Source organism: Carlito syrichta, unplaced genomic scaffold, assembly GCF_000164805.1.
Source record: "Carlito syrichta isolate Samal-C Ts95f unplaced genomic scaffold, Tarsius_syrichta-2.0.1 Scaffold130487, whole genome shotgun sequence".
NCBI classification, from domain to species: Eukaryota; Metazoa; Chordata; class Mammalia; order Primates; family Tarsiidae; genus Carlito; species Carlito syrichta.
In genome coordinates, this window is record NW_007074583.1 from 22,348 (window position 1) to 37,007 (window position 14,660).

Below are 14,660 nucleotides of genomic sequence, written 5' to 3' on the forward strand. Positions count from 1 at the left end.
CTGGACATCATAGTTCCACAGGTTAAGGGCTCAGTCCCACCAGACTACCCTCCCTGACCCACTTCAGATGCCAATCGTAAGCTCAGGTTGTGCCCTGTATTTCTGACTGACCAGCAATGAGTCAGGGTTCCCACGACCCCTTCCCCAGGTTTGATTAATTTGCTAGAGCAGCTCACAGAACTTGAGGAAACAGTTGACTTACATTTACCCATTTATTATGAAGCATATTACAAAGGATACAGATAAGTGGCCAGATGATGAGAAGCATAGAGCAAGGCATGGGGGAAGGGTGCAGAGCTTCCATAGCATTTTTGGGTTTATCACCCTCCAGAAACCGCCACCTGTTCAGCTATTTGAGAACTCTCTGGACGTGACCTTTCGAGTTTTTATAGAGGTTTTATTACGCATGATTGATTACATCATTGTCCCACTGGTGATCAACTCAGTTCAGCCCCTCTCTCCTCTCTGGAAGTTGGGTGGTCGAACTGAAAGTTCCAGTCTTTTAATCACATGGTTTATTCCCCTGGAAACCATCCCTTGAGGCTATCTAGGAGTCCCCAGACACCAGTCATCTCATTAGCATACAGAAAGACACTTGTCACTAAGAGATTTGGCTTTAGGAACTGTATGCCAAAAAGCTGGAAGAACAAATATATATTTCACAATATTACACTCTCCTTTGAGCATGTCACTCAAGCCATGTTGACCTCCTTGCTGTTCCTTTAGCAAGCCAAGCTTGCTCTTGACACAAAGCACTTGTAATATCTACCTGGAACATCCTTTTCCCGATTAATCACTTCCTTCAGGTGTTTTCCTCAAATTTTCTATTTTTTAATTTTTTTGAGTTGGAGTCTCACTCTGTCGCCCAGACTGGAGTGCAGTGGCCGCTCCCGGCCACCGCACCCTCAGCCAGCTGGGCTCCGGCGATCCTTCCGCCTCAGCCTTCCAAGTAGCTGGAACTACAGGCGTGTGCTACCACGCCCAGCTAATTTTTTTGATTTATTGTAGAGATGAGGTCTCGCCAAGCTGCCCAGGCGGGTCTCGAACCCGCAGGCTCAGGCAATCCACTCACCTCAGCCTCCCAAAGGCGCGGGATTACAGGCTGAGGTTTTCCTCAAATGTTACCCAGAAGAAGACTTCTTATGTTTTCCTACTTAAAATAACAACTGACTACTACCCATTGTCCTCCCCATTTCCTCTCTGTGTTAGTTTTCTTTTTAACAATTCTCAACTTCTGATAGAATATATATTTTAATCTTATTGAGGCAAAATTTGCCTACAGTGAAGTGCATAATTTTTAAGTATACTTTTTCATTTTTATTGCAGAGTAGTATACAATTATATAAATATGCCATGATGGCTTTATTTATTCATCTTTTGATAGACAATTGGGTTGTTTCCAGTTTAGGACTATACTATGAAGTCATAGTAAAAATAAAAGTGTAGAGATACATCTCTAAATTTGATGTTTTATTTGGGAAGAAAGAATTGCAATTCGGAGCATACACGCAGACCAGGTGGTCTTTGGTATGTCTAAAGAACAAAGAGAAGGTTAGAGATTTTATTAAAAAGGAGAAGTGTTGCATATTTCTCTTTGAGAAATTTTATTGATACTATTAAGGGCATCGATACTATTGGAGCTGGCAAGCTACAACTGGTTAGCAATGGCGGTGGGCAAAATTAGTCCTAGAGTTGCAGCAAGTTATCTCAGAAACTGTAGATAAAACTGTTTCCAGGTTATAACAAGCAGTCCCAGCCATCAGCCTTGCAGATGGCTAATGATATTGAGTATTTTTTCTTTTTCTTTTTGTAGATTTAGGGGTCAAGTGCAGTTGTGTTTCATGGATATGCTGCATAGTGGTGAGGTCTGGGAATCATCTCTTCATTGAGTACTGGCCATTCATGTATCTTGTTTTGATTTGAGCGTCTCTTTAAATCTCTTGCTGATATTAAGTTGTCTTCTTTTTTTTTTTTTTTTTTTGAGTTGGAGTCTCACTCCATCGCCCAGACTGGAGTGCAGTGGCCACTCCCGGCCACCACAGCCTCAACCTGCTGGGCTCTGGCGATCCTTCCACCTCAGCCTTCCAAGTAGCTGGAACTAAAGGCGTGGGCTACCACACCCAGCTAATTTTTGATTTATTGTAGAGTTGAGGTCTCACCAAGTTGCCCAGGTGGGGCTCGAACCCGCGGGTTCAGGCAGTCCTCTCGCCTTGGCTTCCCAAAGTGTTGGGATTACAGGCTGAGCCACCGAGCCCGGCTAGTTGTCTTCTTACTATTCATTAGGAGAAGTTCTTTATATATTCTAATCATAAGTTCTTTTGCTAGAGGGATGTTTATAAACATGTTTTTCTCAAACTGTCTTTGTCTATTTATCGCCTTTTTTTGTTTTGACAAGCAGAATCTTACATTTTGGTAAGGTTCCACTTGTCATTTTATAAATTTTCTGATTAATGTTCTTTAAATCTTGCCTAAGAAACTTTGCCTATCCAACTTCATGAAAATATTCTCTTATGTTTTCTTCTAAGAGCTTTGTAGTTTTAACTTTTGTGATTGAGTTTATAATCCACCTCAAATTAATTATCATGCATGGTGTGAGGCAGGAGTTGAAATTAATTTGTTTCATATAGTTACCTAATTGCTTCAGAGTTATTTGCTTAAAGGATTTCTTTCCTCACTGAATTCCTTATTACCTTTATAAACAATCAATTGATGATATATACATGGGTATTCGCTATTCTGTTGATTTGATATATTTGTCTATTCTTTTCCTTGTTGGCTAGATTACAGTGGCTTTGTTGTGTCTTCAAATCAGGTAATGCAAATCTTCTATATTGTTTTTCAAGATTTTTTTTTACATGAACGACTTATTTCTTATCTTTCTATGTATATTTTAGAACCAGTTTATCAATATTTACAAAAATGCATGTTTGAATTTTGACTATAATAACATTGCATTGATAGATCAACTTGGGGAGACTAAAATCTGTATTAGTCTGCTAGGGCTATCATGACAAAAATACAAGACTGGGTGGCAAAAACAACAGAAATTTATTTTTTCACAATTCTGGAGGCTAGAATTCCAAGATCAAGATGTCAACAGGTTTGGTGTCATCTGAGGCATCTCTCCTCAGTTTGTAGATGGCCACATTTTCAATGTGTTCTCACAAGGTCACTCTGAGTCTGTGTGTTGTCTGTGTACTCATTTTCTCCCCTTGTAAGGACATGAGTGATATTAGATTATGGTCCTCCATATGACCTCATTTTACCTCTCTAAAGGCCCCATTTCCAAATATAGTCACATTCTGAGGTACTGATGATTAGGACCTCAACATGAATTCTGTGGGACAAAATTTAGCCTATAACAGCATCTGAACAATATTAAAACTTTTGATCTCTGAATATGGTATATCTTTCCATTTATTTCAGTTACCTTCACTTTCTCTCAGTTCTTTGTAGTTTCAGTATGCAGATCTTGCACATATTTCAGTAATTTATAGCTAAATATTTATATTTAAGGTTTTGGGTCCTACTATTAATAGCATTTTTCCCTGAAATTCAATTCTCAGTTGCTGTTATAAAGAAATTTAATAAATTTTAAAATGTGGACCTTGTAAAGGTTGCTAAACTCATTTATAATTGTAGGGTTTTTTTTGCTTCTTTAATATTTTCTACATACATAATCATATTGTCTTTGAATAAATATTGTTGCATCTTTGTTCACAATCTATTATTTTGCTTTCTTTCTCCTTGACTTTCTGCAATTGCTAGGGCATTTGTACAAAGTGAAATAGTTTTGATGAGAACAGACATTCTTGCTTTTTTTGTTGATCTTAAAGAAAATATTCAAATTTTAATCAATAAATAGCTGTATTTTTTCATAGATATTCTCATAAGGCTGAGGAAATGCCTTTCTATTACTACTTTGCTGAGTTTTTATAAGTGATGTTGAATTATGTCATTATTATTTGTATCTATTGAGATGATCACTTGGTTTTTCTTTATTTTCTTAATGTGTTTAATTAAATTGATCGTGTTTTGAATATTAAGCAACTTTACATTCCTGGGACAAGCCCCACTTGATTATGTGGTGTTATTCTTTTCAAACATTACTTGATTATATTTACTAATTTTGTTAGAATTTGGACTATAATTTTCCTTTCTTGTAAAATTTTTTTGTCAGTTTATAAGGATTACAGTGTACTTACAGAGCAAACTAAGAAGTATTTTTTCATTCTTTGTTTTCTGAAAGATTTTGTATAAGATTTGTAGTTATGTGCAAATATTAAGAATACTTTGTAGGAATCACAAGTAAAGCCATGTTTTGAATTATGACGCTAATCTCTTTAACCGATATGTCTATTTGTATTTTCTATTTTTTCTTATTTCTGCTCTAGTAAGTTATCTTTTTCAAGGAATTTGTCCATTTTGTGTATGCCATCAAATTTAGTGACCTGAAGTTTTAATAATATTTCTTTATTATCTTTTAAATATCTGAAAGACTTATCATGATGTCCCTTCTGGGTTTTTTTTCCCCTGATGTTATGTTTTATCTTTCCTTTAAAAAAAATAGACTAATTTTTGAGAAGTTTCAATTTACAAAAAAAATTGAGAAGAAAGTACAGAGTTCTCCCATGACCCCCTTTACCTCTTCCTTCAGAATTTCCCCTAATATCAGTAACTTGCATTACTGTCAATCATTTTTTACAATGATGAGTCAATATTGATACATTCTTACTGGCTAAAGTTCATAGTTTGCATTAAAATTCACTCTGGATTGTATGGGTTTTGACAAATATATAATCATATGTACCTGCCATTACAGTGTCATACAGAATAGTTTTACTGTCCTAAAAATCCCCTGCGCTCCAATAATCTATCCCTGCTGTGCTCCTCCCAAACCCTTGGCAACCACAAATCTTTCTACTGTCTTTACAGCTTTGTCTTTTCCAGAATGTCATACAGCTGAAATCATACAGTGTGTAGCCTTTTTTTTTCAAAATGGCTTCTTTCACTTAGCAATATGCACTTAAGATTCCTTTATGTCTTTTTCTAGCTCGATAACTCATTTTCTTCCTTAAACTTTTTTCCTTTCTAAAGGCTTATCAACTTTATTCATCTTTTCAAAGGAAAAAGTTTTGGTGTTATTTCTCTGCTTTAAATTTTACTGTATTCAAAGAGCATGGTACATATATATATATTTTTTTCTTTGATGCTTAAAGAGATTTGATTTTATGGCACATAATTATTTTTCTTTTTTTTTTTCTGGTGGATGCTCTAGGTGTATTTGAAAAGAATGTGTATTCTGCTCTGGTTGGGTAATACATTCTATTAATGTCACATAGGACAAGCTTATTGATAGGGTTGTTTGAGTTTTCCATGTAAATGTATTTTTTTCTGCCTACTTGTACTATCAGCTACTGAGAGAGGAGAGCTAAACTCTCCAACTATATTTGTGTGTTTATCAATTTCTCCTTTTAGTAGTCAAGTTTTGCTCCATTTTAAAGCTTTGTTGTTAGATACATACACACTGAATATTGTTATGTCTTTTTAATGAATTGGCAGTGATCACTATCAAGGATCTTCTTCTATTTCCAGTAATATCTCTTGTTTTGAATTTCATTTTCTTGTTATTAATATAGTCACACCAAATTTTGTTATTAATATAGCCACACCAAATTTTACATTTACTTAGTATATCTTCTTCCATCCTTTTACCATCGGCTATCTGCAGTTTTATATTTCAACCGTATCACTTGCACTTGTATCTTTCTCACCCTGTTATCCAGTTTGATACTCTATGACTTTAAAGGAGTTTATTTAAACCTGTCTATGCCTGGGTTTAAATCTATCCTTTTGCTATTTGTTTCCTACTTGTCCCCCATCCCCCTGTTCTTTTCTCTTGCTCTTCTAGTTTCTTTTGGAGTGCTCAAGTATTTTTATTATTCCATTCTGTCTCCTCTATCAACTTTTAGCTCTACTACTTTGCTTTATTCATTTACTTTTAAGTATTGCTCTAGGCTCTACAATGTGTCCTTAATTTATTTTCATCTCTCTTCAATTAATATTATGGTTGGTATAAGAACCTTATAACATCATATGTCCATTTACCTTTCTCTCTTCCTTCTTGCAGCTGTTGTTAAAGATGACATATATTATTAATATGTTACTAACTTCATAATATCCTGTTATTATTTTTGTCTTTTAAATAAATTAAAGAAGATCATCTATTAGATTTTTCCACAATTTAACCTTTTTCCATATTCTTCATTTCTTCCTGTAGCTTTGTTCTCTTCAGCCTGAATAACTTTTAAAAAAATGTATTTATTATCGTTTAGATCTGCTGACTATATATTCCCTCCACTTTTATTTATCTGAAAGTATATTTCATCCTTAGTTTTGATATACATATTTCCACTGAATGTACAATTCTAAACGGACAGTTTTTCAAATTTTCTTTCAGCAATTTAATTATGTTATTCATTATCTTCTGGCTTGAATGATTTCCAATCAGAAGTCAGAAATTATTCTTATTATTGTTCTTCTATAATGTATCTTTTTTCCTCTGGGCAATTTTCAAATTTTTTTTTTTACCTTTGTTTTTTTCCTACAATGTGACTATAATGTGTCTGGGTATAGTTTTCTTGGTAGTTTCCTTCTTTGGATTGGTTGATGTTCTCTTTGCTTTTGTGTGGTTATGTTTTTCATCAAATAGTCAAATAATCAGCCATCATTTAAAAAAATACTTTCTGCTGCTTCTCTCTCCCTAATTATGCAAATACCTTTCCTGACACATTTAATTATGTGTTGTGGAGAGTAATTACTTATCTACATATTTGGTTTTTCAGCTAGAATAGGAGCTTTTTGAGAGGTCAAGTTCTTGTCTTCTTTTCCTTTTTTTTTTTTTTTAGGTAACTAATTTGAATTTATTACCATGTCTTAATTTTTCCATGTGCATTGTAAAGATTAAGTAAATGCAATGCATGTTTACTAAAGGTATTCCCTTCTTTATTTTTTATTTTCATTTTATTTTTAGAGAGAGGGTCTCATTCTGCTGCCCATGCTACAGCACAGTGGCTCAGTCATTGCTCACTTGCAGCCTCAACCTCGAGGGCTCAAGAAATCCTCCCACCTCAGCCTCCCAAATAGCAGGGACTACAGGTACATGCCACCACACCTGGCTAAGTTTATTTATTATTATTTTTTGTAGAGACAGGCTCTTGCTTTGTTGTCCTAGCTGATCTTCAACACCTGGCCTCTCAAGCAATCCTCCAGCTTGGCTGCCCAAAGTGCTGGAATTACAGGTTTGAACCATGACAGGACCCCTTACATGTATTTTTAATGTTAAAAATATTTAGTTATGGAACGTGAGTTCTACCGTCTGGCTCTCCTCCGCTGCCACCATGAGCTTCACCACTCGCTCCACCACCTACTCCTCCAACTACCGGTCCCTGGGCTCCATCCCGCCACCCAGCCTGCGGTCCACCAGCAGCGCGGCCAGCATCTATGCAGGCGCCGGCGGCTCGGGCTCCCGGATCTCTGTGTCCCGCTCCACCAGTTTCCGGGGCGGCTGGGGGTCCGGGGGCTTGGCCACGGGGATGGCCGGGAGTCTGGGGGGCATCCAGAGCGAGAAGGAGACCATGCAAGAGCTGAACGACCGCCTGGCCTCTTACCTGGACAGGGTGAGGAGCCTGGAGACCGAGAACCGGAGGCTGGAGAGCAAAATCCGGGAACACCTGGAGAAGAAGGGACCCCAGGTCAGAGACTGGGGACATTACTTCAAGACCATCGAGGACCTGAGGGCTCAGATCTTTGCAACTTCTGTGGACAATGCCCGTATCGTTCTGCAGACTGACAATGCCCATCTTGCTGCTGATGACCTTAGAGTCAAGTTTGAGACAGAGCTGGCCATGCGCCAGTCCGTGGAGAGCGACATCCATGGGCTCCGCAAGGTCATCGATAACACCACTGTCACCCAGCTGCAGCTGGAGACAGAGATCGAGGCCCTCAAGGAAGAGCTGCTCTTCATGAAGAAGAACCATGAGGAGGAAGTAAAAGGCCTACAGGCCCAGATTGCCAGCTCTGGGTTGACCGTGGAGGTAGATGTCCCCAAATCTCAGGACCTCAGCAAGATCATGGCGGGCATCCGGGTCCAGTATGATGAACTGGCTCAGAAGAACCGAGAGGAGCTGGACAAGTACTGGTCCCAGCAGACTGAGGAGAGCACCACAGTGGTCACCACGCAGTCCGCTGAGATTGGAGCTGCCGAGATGACGCTCACAGAGCTGAAACGTACAGCGCAGTCCTTGGAGATTGACCTGGACTCCATGAGAAACCTGAAGGCCAGCTTGGAGAACAGCCTGAGAGAAGTGGAGACCCGCTACGCCATGCAGATGGAGCAGCTCAATGGCACCCTGCTGCACCTGGAGTCTGAGCTGGCACAGACCCGAACAGAGGGCCGGCGCCAGACCCAGGAGTACGAGTCCCTACTGAACATCAAGGTCAAGCGGGAGGCTGAGATAGCCACCTACCGCCGCCTATTAGAAGACGGAGAGGACTTCAGTGTCAGTGATGGCCTGGACAGCAGCAGCTACATCCAGACCACCCAAAAGACCACCCACAAGATAGTGGACGGCAAATTGGTGTCTGAGACCAATGACACCAAAATTCTGAGGCGTTGAGGCGGCAGGAACAGGGCGTCCTTCGGGGAAGCAGGAAGTCAAGAAAAAGTTCAGAGGTCATTGGAAAAAAAAATATATATATTTAGTTATTAACTATAGCAGAATTTCAACTCAATGACCTTCAGAGAACAAAAGTTCTTTCTAAACAATAGCAGCACAACCCCTTTTGTCTTAGTTTTCTGCATCCTCATAACTTCACATAACATATAACTAGGAAAAGCTCAAAATATGATTGTGAAATTAATGAATACATAAATGGTGTAATGATCATTTATCGACTGCTTACCATGTGCCACCTACTGTTTTAGTGACTCTCACATAAAATAACCATCCCTAGCTCACAGCATTTTGATAAATAAATTACATACACTTTGGTTTCATAGAGGATTAAATGAAGTCTCAGAGTTCACCAAACTTGATCAAGGCTACACAGTTCACAAATGGAGAGTCACAAATGGACTGAATCTAGAATATCTCTTTGTGATTAATGGGGAACGAGAATGTGTGCAGCCTCGTCCTATGCTCCTAGGCTGGATTCTGCCTCTCATTTTGTATCATAATTCATTAATGAGAGCAAAATAAATTGTGGGCAACACCAGGAGTTGAGAAAGCAGATGGCAAGATGGCCTTGGGCTGAAGGGGATAAGGCAAGCCCCGCAGGGGTGTGTTCCAACTGAGATGGGCAGAGAGAGGGCAGGTGCCCCATTTGCACCTACTCATGCAGTTTAAGAAGATGGTAACAAACAGCCTTCCCAGTGACACTAGGAAGCTTGTTAGCTGCTGTTTCTTACCTATTTTGGTCTCTGCAAAATTGATCAATTTTGGCCTCCACTGGGATCAACTTGTAAAGGCTTAGTAAGAAAGAACCTTGCATATGAATTCTCACAGAAAACACTTCCAGGCACACCATCAAGGTAAACACAGGAGAAGTATTTTGAGTTTATTTTCCATTCTGTGCTTCTTGTGGTCCTGTTGATTTCTAGTGAGGAAAGGAGTTATCGCTTGAGAAAATGATTAGTTAATTATTTGTATTATGTTTATTTTATGCTATTATTGATGTCTAAAATTTATCTCTCCATATCTTCTATTTATTCATTGATCTATTTATCTATCTAGCATCTGTTTCTCTTTGAAGCTTTTAACATTTTTTCTGCTCTGCAGAAATCTTCAGTATTCCTATTCCAATTTATGGCATTTTTAATGTAGCTTGTTAGTGTACAGTTTGGACAATGTTAACATAATTTCAGGTATTGAGGACAAGTGAGGAATCTGCTTAAGTCCTTAGGAGAAGCTAAAAAGACTATTAACAACCCTAGTCCATAAAAAACATCTGTTTCAGTCATGCTGGTGATTTTTTATTAGTCCTTCAAATCCATAACAAAGATCTCTAGAGCAAGACAAATGTTCTAGTGGAGTGCAATTTCCAATTTCTTAGCTAACCTGATTTTGTTGATTCATACATATGCATGATTCAGTACTGTTCCTGAATACAAAAAAAAAAAAGGAAGAAGAGAAAAGAAAAATTCTTTAGGGCTCCACTTCCTTTTTATATTGTTTATATTTCTTGAAATGCCCTTGAAATTTCATTTGCTAAGGGAAGCTAAACAAATAATTGTATACTAAAAAGGAAATGAGTCTGGCAAGCTAGATAATTTGTAACATCAAATATTCTTTTTCCATAGTTAATATTTTGTCTGTGAGGAAGCATGAGGAGTAAACAGACCAATGTATCTTATATGCAATATCTAATCACAATGCCAAATGCATGAAGTGAAAATACCTCAGGATACACTTTGCCAGTTCTGCTCCAACATAGCTGAATGCAATATACTATAACAATAATAGGAGTCACACTTGCCCTATTTCCTCTGATCTCTAAAGAAGAATGCCAATGCAGTAGTAATGCACCTTGCTTCTCTTTCTGGCGATCAACATTTTTTGTTTGTTTGTTATTGGGACCTATCACATACTCTGAAAAGTTTCCTCTGAAAACAAACTTGACAGTACTCTGAGGCCAATGTAATGAGACAGACATCAGGACTTCATTTGAAATTGATCATGACCATGAACAGAAGGAGTGGGTAAACATATCAGGCGTTATTTGGGTTTCCTAGCGTTGTTCTCTGTGGGAAGTCAGAAAGTCAGTGTGGAGGGGGCGGGAGTGAAACTTAATCTCTCTGGCGTGACATTCACTGTTTTCAACTCCACCACCAGTAGAGTATGCGTGGTCAGCATACTTCTCATTGACTATAAACCGAGAGGTGACTTGAAAATAAGGTTGTGTTAATTTAAATAAATAGGTTTGAATTAGAAAATAACTTGAGGTCCAATTTCAGCTTAATGGACTATCTATATTTCTGTTTCCAATTGGATTTTTTCCCTTAAGAAGTTACTATATTTTAGCAATCAAACTTCATGGTAGAATTGGAGTTCTGAGTACTAAAAGATTATTGTGGAAGGGATCAATCTACTCAATACTTCTATTGAGTATCTGGTCCTAAATTCCTACTTTGATCACAAAATAGAAGAGCTTTAGAGGTGGAAGACGTGGAAGAAAAACCGGGACAGAGAAAGGAGTAGTAGGAGAGCAATGAGGTTGACGAGATTGTCCAGCTGTTGGGTCTCCAAGCCCCACCCTTCCTAGACCTAAATCATTTTTCCATTAGGGTCTTGGGACTCAGTTGTTTCATTCTCCTTACTTATTTCTATCACTCACTGTGTATACAGATTGTACACTTTCTTCCCAAAATGCACACCTGTGGTTGATTATTTTCACACTCGTCTCCTCATACCCATTGGCCAATTCTTCCCTGCTGTCCCTTTTTTGTGTGTCGTCAGAGACAAGTCCAAGCATTCTTCACATTTTACAGTCTCTACTTCTACTCCTTGCTGGAAATCATGGGCATGACATGACTATAATAGAGGAGTGAACCTTAGGAAGATTTATAGGACTGTCAACCTAAAATAACAACAGAGAGAGTAGCTCTCAGAATAAATGAGTTTATTTAGGAATGAATGACAAGGGATTATAATTCAGGATATGCAGGCTATGATGAATTGTAAGCACATCTGGAGAGGCTGGAGTAAAGGAAAACTTTTAAAGGCAAACTGAGGAAGGTTATATGAGTTATTTTGAGACAATTATCTTGGCCACAAGAATCAATATCAAGGATAGCATCAGTCCAAGGTTGAATAGGCAATTACTGGATGGAAGTCCTCACAGAAGTATTATTTGTGGAAGGATGCAGTGGTCTTTGGGCAAGGTTGTGGTTTTCAGAGTTCCTGTAAGAGTTTTTAGCACAGACATGTATGTGACAGAGCCTCTTATTGATGACCTACCAACTCCATTGTGTTAGAGTTTGGCATAAGGGATTCCATTTTGATTCTAATATCCACAGGACCAAAGAGCAAGGGGAATAGAGTAAAAGAATTTTATAGAAAAGAGAGAGGCAGAACTCTAGAGAAATGAAGTTAATTGTTTTCCACCCCTCCTGTAGAATGGGAAAGAATCCCTTATTGTGGAATCCAGTTAAAGATAGCAACTTTGGATGTTTGCTCTGAGGTTCAAGGAAAGGCAACACAGGTACAGACCGCAGTGTGATCACCAGGCAGTGGTTTGCATAGTAGCATTGACTATTTTTTGAAGAAATGTGAAACGAATGTGTGCAAGGTTGATCTAGCATGTGTAGAAACTGAGCTATAACCACTTAGAGGCACACTTTTCCAAGTTTTTCATGCAAGTGGGACAAAAAGTTTTACAGACTGAAGCCTCTTAGGAATTCTTACTTTCTGCAAGCATTCTATATAACTAATGTGAAATATCTGTGTTGCATATCATGTTTTAGACATCAAAGTCCTTTGTATATTCCTCTGATCAGTATACAAGAGGTTACAGAGATAATGGTTAAGAGCTTGAACTCTGGAGCCAAACTGCCTATGTTTGAACTCTGGCTCTGCCACATAGTAATGTGATCTTAGTGGATGTCTCCTCAACCAAAGATATGGGGCTAACAATACAACTGAAAGGATCAAATGAATATCTATCTATCTATCTATCTATCTATCTATCTATCTATCTATCCATCCATCCATCCATCTATCTATCATATCTAATGTATCTATCTAATCTTAACTTAGAATAATGCCTGGCATGAAGTAAGCATCATGTAGGTATTTGCTGCTATTATCACTCTTTTAAAAGATGTTACCTGAACTGATTTCTGAGGAAGGACGTTTGTCATTTGTCTCTTCTTGGATTTTGTTGTTCAGTCCTTATATAACCTATGTCAGGCCAGTTTCAGTGACTGGATTCTTGCCATGATCTTGACTTGAGTCTCAAGATGTTCTTGGCCACTCCAATCCATGTTAGGTTTCATTTTCTTGAGTAACTTATTTGGATCTTTCAGCAGGTCCTGGTAGTGTGAGATAATTTGCACAAATGAGGCAAAAAAAAAAAAAAAAAAGGTGAGCAGATCCATTACAGGCTCTCATAATAGTGTACCCTGGTCTGCAGTTCCTGCCTCCTTTCTAAGAGACTGACTGGAAGCCTCCACTGAACTGCTGCTTTTCACTTTTATTTTTTGGGTGAGTGTGCATCAGCCCCCAATCTCACCTAATGCAGGCTGTGGGGAAGACCAGTTGGACTTCATTATGGCCCCTCTTCCCACCATGGGTCTTGGAGAAGCCATTGAAGTAGAGAAATCTTGCAGGAAAATATACTACATAAATGTGTGGGCAATTGGTTAACTTTTTGAGGGGAAAAATACATACTAAGTACAGTGTCTGTACAAAATACAGTATCTAAAAAGATAATTTACCTATTATCTTACACACACACACACACAAAAGATCACTTTGGGGCATTTTCTCAAAGAACTAATGAGATTATAACATGAAAATTACCAATGTCTGGGACTTGGTAGACAATCGGTATTTACCAAATTCAACTATACCTTAACTTTGCTCCAAATCAAATGACTATGTCAGGGCAGATCTGAGGCACCCAATCAAATGGTCTTTATGCATATTGTCTCCTTTCTAGAAACTTCCTTTTTAGGATTTCAAAATTACTTGTGAAAAATAACCCTACTTTTAAGTTGGAGAAAGATTTTTTTTTTTTTGAGTTGGAGTCTCACTCTGTTACCCAGGCTAGAGTATAGTGGCATGCTCACGGCTACCCCAGTGTTATCAACCTGCTGGGCTCCAGAGATCCTTTTGCCTCAGCCTTCCAAGGATCTGGAACTAAAAGTGCATGCTACCATGCCCGGCTAATGTTTGATTTATTGTAGAGACGAGGTATTGCCAAGTTGCCAAGGCTGGTCTTGAACCCACAGGCTCAGGCAATCAGCTTGCCTCAGCCTCCCAAAGTGCTGGGATTGCAGGCTGAGCCACCGAGCCCGGCCTGAAGAAAGATTTTTAAAGAAAGATTAAATATATGGCTCAGATGCAATCCAAATTAGAGAAGCATTGAAATGGATTTAATTGTATTTATTCAACAGGTAAAATATCAGTTGATTGCAAGTAATTTTTTGTGGAGGAGCAAAAAATACACTTCAGTCCTTACTTTCAAAGAATCTACAATTTATTTGGGGATTAATGTCTATCCAAAAGACACCTGTAGAGTTATTGTCAGAATAATGTAAAAGTGCTTTGTAAATTGATGTGAAAAGCAAATTAGATAGACATGAAATATTAAATCAAATTAAATCAAATCAATGCCAAATTAAAGGCATATACTTGTAGATATTCTTAGACAGTATTAACAATTCACTAGTTCATCAATTCTTTCTTCAACTAGGTCTAATTTGCCTTTTTATTTAAAGTTTTAAAAAAAATCATTTTTGAGGCGAAACGGGGCAAGATGGCGATGGCATAGGTGAACTGCTGAGATTCTCTGAACGGACCAAGACTGCATACTGCTGAATAGACAGACTGTAAAGCAGAGGGAAAAGTGAACAAAGCCAGAAGACCCTCATAAGGAAG

General features: G+C 38.2%; 1 pseudogene across 1 annotated transcript; it reads left to right on the plus strand.

Annotated features, from left to right (window-relative positions):
* Positions 1–7,370: 7,370 nt before the first annotated feature.
* Positions 7,371–8,745, plus strand: LOC103250476 (annotated as a pseudogene). Its single transcript, XR_503667.2, has one exon. The product of XR_503667.2 is annotated as a keratin, type I cytoskeletal 18 pseudogene (transcript).
* The last annotated feature ends 5,915 nt before the right edge of the window (positions 8,746–14,660 follow it).